At 36.8% G+C, this 9,208-nt stretch overlaps 1 pseudogene; it reads left to right on the top strand.

Moving 5' to 3' along the window:
• The first annotated feature begins 6,233 nt into the window (after positions 1-6,233).
• The window catches only part of LOC132272722 (F-box protein 7-like), a 32,596-nt pseudogene continuing 29,621 nt past the window's right edge, over positions 6,234-9,208 (top strand).

Genomic DNA, 9,208 nt, shown 5'->3' with positions numbered 1-9,208 from the left:
GTGAATAAGGCAGAAAGACTACTAACAGGTCGGCGACTGAGTGCATCTGCCACCATATTCGCTTTCCCTGGATGATACTATATAGAAAAGTGATAATCCTTTACAAACTCCAACCATCTGCGCTGTCTCATATTCAACTCCCGCTGAGTGAATAAATATTGTAGACTCTTGTGATCACTGAATAATCTGAATGACTCACCCAATAGATAATGCCTCCATATGCACAAGGCAAAGACCACAGCTGCCAATTCCAAATCATGTGTTGGATAATTAAGCTCATGAGGCTTAAGCTTCCGAGATCCATATGAAATCGGTCGCTCCTCCTACATCAAAACACATCCAAGACCCTGCAAAGAATCATCTGTATAGACTAGATACTCTATCCCGCTCTGTAGAGTACCAAGAACGGTGCAGAAGTCAACTTAGTCTTCAGCTCATCAAAAGCTCGTTGACAGTGTTCATCCCACACGAACTGTACACCCTTTTTAGTTAGGTGCGTGAGTGGTCCAGCTATCTTAGAGAACCCCTGGATGAACCTCCGATAATATCCCGCCAAACCGAGGAAACTCCGAATCTCGGTAGGTGAAGTAGGCTATTCCCACTCAACCATGGCTGAAACCATGGCTGGATCCATAGCTATCCCCTCTTCTAACACCACGTAACCCAGAAACTTCACTTCCCTCTGCCAAAATTCACACTTCTCAAACTTAGCATATAACTGGTATTCACGAAGCATCTACAAAACTATCCACAGATATCTAGCATGATCGTCCTCAGACCTAGAATAGATCAAGATATCATCAATGAAAACAATAACAGACTGATCCAAATAGGCTTTGAAGACCCTGTTCATCATATCCATGAAAACCGCTGGTGCATTAGTCAACCCGAACGACATCACCCAAAACTCATAAGATCCATATCTAGTGAAAACTGCTATCCTCGGAACATCCTGCTCCCGAACCCGAAGTTGATGATATCTAGACTGCAGATCAATCTCAGAGAAATAAGTAGCTCCCTTCAACTAATCAAACAAGTCATCAATCCTGGCAAAAGATACTTGTTACGAATCGTAACCTTGCTCAACTCCCGGTAATCTATACACAGACGAAGCGAACCATCCTTCTTCTTCATAAACAAGACCGGTGCTCCCCAGGGTGAAGTACTTCGGCGCATAAAACCCTGGCTGAGTAGCTGCTGAATCTGATCCCTCAGCTCATGCATCTCCACTGGTGCCATCCTATACGGTGCCTTAGTAATAGGCGTAGTGCCTGGAGCAAAGTCTATCACAAAGTCGATCTTGTGACTAGGCGGCAATCCCTGGAATCTCCTAAATACATCCGGGAAGTCCTATAAAACTGATATACTATCCAATGATACAGTAATCCCCTCCTCCGTTTCCTACTCTATCCGAAACAAATAGGTGCTAATGTCCCCGTTAAAATGTGGCATAATAACGACGCAAACATCCGGACTAGGTATGGTAACCACAATAGACCCAACCAAAAACAAATAACTTGAGCATGGTAGTGATAACCAATCCATCCCAAGTATCCCGTCATAAGTGTGCATGTCCAGGACAAAAGATTGGCTAGAAATCCGAGTCTACTAATATCTAATGTCACAGGCACATCACTCTCATGAAAAATGGTAATATTGCCCAACAATATAGAAATATCATGAGGTCTACTGCATATGTGTGTCACTAACCAATCCATGAAAATCCCCTGTTTCTAAATACTCCATAGAGCAAAACACATAAAGCAAAACGAAAAGCTCCACAATCATCCCATTTTTAGATTATTGTTCTGTCATGGGAATGTCTCCTTCTAAACCAAACCTACCATATTGATTTACACAAGTTCTCTTATAAAATTCTTGGTAATCAACCTGTCTCCACACCCTGTATTTATAAGCAACTATTTGCTTGCCTACTTCACAAACCCCAATCACTCCACTGGGATAATCATCTATTAATACAACATAATCATCCCAATATAGTTTAATAAAAAACCATATATACCACAAAAATACTATCACACAACACAATTCAAAAATAGCTAAAACTGCTAGTTCACTTTATTAAGAACTTTTCCAAACCATAAATTGTCAAACGAATAATCGTAAACATTCTTTTAACATAATCCTAGTGTACGTGATTAAATTCGTACTACACTTATTAATACCTCCTCAATTATTAGTCATTAAAAGTACTCTTAAAAGAACAGTCACCCTTTAACTCCGGTGCTCTCCATCTTGGATGCTCCGGTATCTCCTCCATCCTGATCTTCTTTGGGGTCTTCCTCTCTGCTTGGCTCAGCTTCGAGCACCACTGAAGTTATGTTAGGTCCACAGTTTGGTGGCCAATCCCACACGCCAGAAACTTTCCTTGACTTGTACTATGATGCAACGCCCATTAGAATAAACTCCCTGGTCTCCAATTCCGCCTTCTTGGTCGGCATGCGTAGGGGAATCACCGGAGTAACCTTCCTCGGCCTTGGGCCCTTTTTTGCTTTTATCTCGGCCCTCATCCTTTTCCTAGTGCCAAACATTCTGAAATTTTAGAATAAACTTGACATTAGTACTTTCTAAATGAACCGTAAAGGAAAACTATGAATCCTAACCTTAAGCTCTAATCCAAAGAAAACGCTATGCGGAAGTCGTAATACGAAACACCTTAGAGACACTTGAACCTGGAGTGCTCTGATACCAACTATGATACCCCTCGATTCTAGAGCCACGGGTGATCAAGTCCGAGTACAGATTCGAGGGATACCAAACAATTAATATTTAAAATGAACACGGAATACAAAATAAAATAAGAAATAAACAAAAGCTGGAAGAATTCTAAAAATAAAAACCTTTAAAATTAAATACTTAAATCCAAAACCTTCAATAGCTAAACAACTCGGGAATCCATCCATTGGACCCCTAATGCAAAAATCCAAACTGAAAAAAACTACAAGACATCCAAAATTAATCCATGGAGAGAGGTCCTACATTATCGGAAGAGTGAGTAGTAATCTCTGTTCAGCACGATCAGGTCTAAGTCTGGAATTGACGAGTACCTGAAAAATAAAAGTGGGCCAGGCCCACGAACAAGTTCTAACCTACTACAATCCAAGCAGAGACTCGATATGCATATACACTCTAACCAACTCAACAATAACTATATAAGTCGTGTGTATATATATATATATATATATATATATATATATCCACACTATAGACTCTCGCTGGACTATGATACGGGTCTCAACCTGAGTAGAAGGCAACATGCAAAATGCACCTGAGTGGGCATGGCTACCTAAGCCTAATAGGGTACACCACAACCAGCATAGCCAACTACGCGTCCTACTGCATATATGCTCCCTAACCGTTGACTCTGAGACTCAAGCTCATGTCACGGTACCATAATAATAAATTTAAAATCCGTTTATAACCATCCATAATAAATTTAGTAAGTCATTCAGCTTATTCAACTGCACAGACTTAACATAGATAATAAGTAATCCAGCTAATCATTCAGCTTGTGCAGCTTCTTTGACTTAGCATAAATAAAAGTAGGATTTAATTAAAATCCATTCCCTTATTCCAATTCAGGTTGGATTTAGTATTTTGTAACTAAACCATTCCTGGTATGTCACCGTCCCATACCGGTGCATACAATCCATCCGTCCAGAAGTTGATAATACAGATCACGAATGTAAATACCAACAAATTTCACAATAAGCAGTGTCAAAATATTAAATCGAACATACTTACTTTACCCCATTACGCAGTTATCCAAGAATTTTTAATATAGTCAACATATGTATAAGTAATTCATCCATTATAAGCATATAATCATTCTGTGATCTAACATGCTTACTCCAGTAACTGATAGCTCTTATCATGAGATATATCAATCAATTCCATATTAAACAAATAACAAATAGATAAGCTATCATGCTTATATTGAATTACCAATGCAAAATTCTCCAACACCTGAGATTACACCAAATCCGTTTCCCCGTTCCTTATTCCATGACAAGTATAATATTAATCATATTAATTATCATGCTTGTCTACTATTTATCGGTACAGAATTAAACAAATTCCCATTCACAAAGAATAATTAACTCAAGGTTTAGAAGCATTAAAATCCTCCACAATTGAAATAACAACAGTTTTATCCATTATTAACTACTGTTCCAGCTATGAACATCTATGGTTCATTATGCACTAAACCCACTCTCTGAAGTTCAACAAGGCTTAGAACATCTTTAAACACTCCAATACAGCTTCCAACAGAATCTGAAAACGTGAAAATCCAAGCCCCGTAGCCAAAACCGTCGTAGAAAAACGAAAAATTGAAGAAAGCTTGAAGGAGCCGCCTCCAAACAAGATGGAGCCAGCTCCAACCTGTTTGGAGCCACCTCCAAATCCCTTTAGAGCCTGCTCCATGTTTCCATGGAGCTGTCTCTTCCCCCTCTCCTTCTCTCTACTTGATTTCTTCCCCTATATCCACTCCAGCGACGTTCAGTTTGTCTGTCCTCAATTCCTAAGACTTCTAGGTCTTTAAACTGAGTTCTAATATGTTCAATAGACAATTTAAATCTTTATACAAACCCAGTTATTCTTCGGAACACAACTTACACAACAAAACTTAAAACGAAGTAATTGTTTATTCCTGAACACTCACTGATTAAAGCATTCCACCCTATGATCCAGTTTAATTCCACTGTATTCCCATGTGTTCCAGATTAAATAAAACCCTATGTACATCAATTTACATGCATTCAATTAAAGGTTAAACAAGAAAACCTCAAAACAAATAGTACTTAATCATACAACTACAATCAGTTTTAAAACATTAGAAACATGAAGACGCAGATTAATTTTAATCATTATTATCTTCCTGGAGTTGTATTAGACATGCAAAGAACACGAGCCAAAGGAAAAGAGTTAGGATTAGAACTTGCCTTTGAGACTTTTGTTCAAAATCTCTATGTCGTCTTCTAAGTTTTCCGGCGAATCCCACTGTAATCCTCCTCTGTTCCTGCCTCCACTGTCGTGAATAGGGTTCTAAAACCCTAGGCAGAACTTTATGACGTATATTTATAGGTTTACACCAAACCCTAAAACCCTACACTAAATCCTTAGTTGGCCCATAGAAAACCTAATTAATGAATTATGTCGGCTACATACGTGACTTCTTAAAAGAACCCTAATCTAAATCCTTAAATGAAAACAAATAATTAAATTAAAATAGTGATTCAAAGAAATAAAAATTATGCCATTTAAACAACTTACCAATTTCAAATTAAGTCATATAACTCAACTAATTCACATAAATCAAATAATTCAAATAATTCAAGTAATTTAATTAATTCAAATAAATAATTAAATAATTAAAAAGTCAATTAAAACAATCAATTAAATACCAGGACTATCCTTTTGAAATTAGGGGTATTACAATAGTGCTGAGAGAATATTTAAATACCATAAAGTGCTTACAAGGTTATCATAGTGTTAAGACAAAATTAAGGTAAATTAAAATTAAATTTTAATATTGACGCAAAATTAATAACACATGGTAGGCACAAACAAGGAAGACATGATTAAATATTCAACATAACAAGTTGACAAAAAAATCAATAATACAAAAGAAAATTAAACACACGACAAGGACCCTCACCACTACATAACATAGAAAAACATTTGACTTAAATAGAGGGACCACAAATTACATACACTATACATATGTGTCTTCTGATGCAGACAACTTTTATTGATGGAGACCACAAATAAGCATTTTACAGGACATAGGTCGTTTATACAAAGACAACATTTAAGCTTTTGTACCTAGGAGCTTTCAATAGTAAGCAATAAATATAAAAAGCACAGAAAACTCACAAACAAAGCAAGATAAAGGCACCAAAAAGGAACAAATAACAATCATTGTCTCTGTCAATTAATACTTTGTCAACATCAACAAAACAAGATAAAGCATAAGTGGTTTACACTTTCTCTATATATAAATCAGCTAGAAGAAAACTGAAAATAATGGAATAAAGGTAAGCAATTTACTCAGTTCCAGAGCCTGAAGCAAGACAGATCCTTAGGGGTCAGCTCGTACCAAGAGAAATTATTAGGGTTTTAAAACTACAGTTAGTGTTCGAGAGAATAAAGGAGTTACAGAGAATAAAGAAGTTCTATAACAGAGCTAATATTGTCCTTCATTCATTATAATGGCGCGTAAATGAGAAGGGTGGGCTGTGTAATGGCACCAATTAGTTAAGGGTGAGCAACCTTATATTTAGATCGTGTGTTGTCACAATATTAGTAGCCTTTCAAATTTCACTTTAGATGTCAGCAAGTTAAGTGTACAAACGTTGAAATTACGTTGTTTCTATTAAGGGTATAGATGTCTTTTGGCTTTTCCGGCACCTAATCGATTTAATGGCAACAATATTAAAATTCAGGATTTTTTTTGTAGTTCAATGGGGTTACTTACAAAACCCCACTAATTCAGGTTTTTTTGCGCACTTTTCTCAAAAAAGTAAAAATAAAAAATAAAAAAAAAAATAACAAATTACAGTAGGGTATAACAGTATTTAATACGGAGTAATTGCAGATGAAATGAACACCTTTACATGATTGGACCCAGTTCAGTTCTATTATGTGGGCCCATTTCAGCTGATTCGTTCAATCCACATTCAAGTCGGTGTTCGGTAAACGGGTTATTACCCTGCCGGTGGAAAGAAAGAAAGGTTATAGCAGAAGTTTCACATTTTCCCACTCTGTCGTTTTTTTATCGAAAATTTCAGGAAAATCAGAGAAAATAGGATTCGCTTTTCTCAGAGAAAGAGATCCATCCCGACCCCTCATGACTTCAGCTACACCCCCAAATTCTAAAGACTTCCGTCAATTTCACGGAAACAATCAATTTATTTAGTTGCAGACCTCTGTTTCAATGCAAATTTCATATAACTATGGTTTCTTTACACAATCCCAACAATTGTTTCCACCAATTTCGGTCTATTAATCTAATTTCACCATCTGGGTATCGATCGATTATCAATATTTTCCATGATTTGTACTGGGTTTTCAAATTTTTTTAGAGGTTCAATGTTAATTTTTGTAAATTATCCAGCTTACTCTGGAAAATTTTCATTGATTTCGGATTCTATTTTACGTTATTTGGGCTATTTATTCTCATGCTCTCCTTCTTTCTTGTAGATTATGCGTTGAAAATTGTTGCAGAGCTCGAGTCGGCTTCACGGTTGAAGACCGCGCAGTTCTTAATTACACAGAAGCCATGGCTTGGTAATGCCCCAATGCTATGCCATTTTTATTTCACTTATTTGGTCTTAATCGAAGGTTCATTTTGGTTGTCCTTCTATTTTTCTCATTACATTTTTGTGTATGTTAGGTTAATAGTACGTGAATTCATCTTCTAGAAAAGTACAAGTTGTGATTATTCATGATTTTTTTGGGGTTTTTATATCAGATCTCTATGGAGTTAATATCAGGCCTGTTGCTCCATTTGGGAGTGCAACTAGTAAACCATTTGTTGATACAGCTCTACTACACCGGTCCTTGCTCGATGAGCTACTTTTTGAGGTATTTCTATATTTTTAATTACATTTAACTTGGTCATTGTACTATTACAACGAGATAACAAACTCGGATGAGTTGCTACTTCAGTACTTCTTGATTTCAATTTTCAATCTGTTCGTCTTACATTATTGTATTATACATTGTTGAATATCAGAGATAGAGAGACAGAGAGAGATAGAGAGACAGAGAGAGAGAGAGAGAGAGTGATATATGAAATGTAGAGATTCTATATATTGAAGTATATGTAAAACATGTACAAGGAGATATATATATAGGTTAGAGATCATCAACGGCTATACAATAATTACGGTAACAATCTAGACAACAGCTATAATATAATGTAATTATAGTAGCAATCTAAACAACGGCTATAATATAATCTAATTATGTTAACATACCTCCTTAAACTCAAGGTGGTAGAGCAGAAACCAACTTGAGTTTGGAAACTAATTCCCAAAATTTGCCTGATGGATGAGTTTTGGTAAAAATATCAGCGGTCTGATCAACAGAAGTTACAAAATGAAGGCGTACAGTGCGCCGAGCAACATGTTGACGCACAATATAACAATCAATTTCAATATGTTTGGTGCGTTCATGGGAGACATCATTATGAGCAATGTAAATAGCACTCCAATTATCACAATAAAGAACAATGCCAGTGGATTGAGAAATACCCATATCTGTTAAGAGCCATCGAAGCCAAATAAGTTCTTGTGTGGAATTAGCAAGGGCACGGTATTCGGCCTCTGTATAGGACCTGGAGACGACAGATTGCTTTTTGCTGCGCCAAGAAATGAGAGCGTTCCCAAGGAAAAAGCAGTAGCTAGTAGTGGAACGTTGGTCAGTTGGATCACTTGCCCAATCAGTATCAGAGTAGGCACGTAACTCAAGTGAAGAATAAGAAGAAAAATGAAGGCCTTGAAACATAGTTCCTTTAATGTATCGAAGGATGCATAGTACAACAGTATAATGAGTAAATCGAGGTGCAGATAAGAACTGGTTGACAAGATGCACGGCATAAGCAATGTCAAGTCGAGTAACAGTAAGATATACCAAACTGCCAACCAATTGTCGATATAATGTAGCATTACTGAGGAGTGTACCATCTAGAGGAGTGAGCTTGACATTGGTCTCAAATGGAATATGAGCTGTTTTGCAATCCGTGAGTCCAGCGTGAGTAAGAATGTCAGAGGAATACTTGCCTTGGGAGAGATAATAGCCATCCGAATTAAAGAGAATCTCCAAGCCTAGGAAATAATTGAGGCGCCCAAGATCCTTCATATCAAAGTGATGACTAAAAAAATTTTGAGTGCATAGATACCTGTAAGATTATTTCCAGTGATTATCATGTCATCAACATAAAGTAAAAGAAGAGTAATACCAAAATCAATCTTGCAGATGAAAAGACTGGAATCATATGAGCTTGAAGTAAATCCAAAATCTCCAATTGTAGTACTGAATTTTGCAAACCACGCCCTTGAAGCTTGTTTAAGACCATATAGTGCTCAACAGAGTTTACAGACTTGGTGTGGAGAATGGTCATATCCTGGGGGGGTTTCATATATACTTCTTCATTGAGATCGCTATTGAGAAAGGTATTTTT

Source organism: Cornus florida, unplaced genomic scaffold, assembly GCF_030987335.1.
Source record: "Cornus florida cultivar Cherokee Brave unplaced genomic scaffold, ASM3098733v1 CherokeeBrave_3.0.0_Hap2_Chr09, whole genome shotgun sequence".
Lineage (NCBI taxonomy): Eukaryota > Viridiplantae > Streptophyta > Magnoliopsida > Cornales > Cornaceae > Cornus > Cornus florida.
Note: the sequence above shows the minus strand (reverse complement) of the source record. Positions and strands in the feature narration are given on the sequence as shown.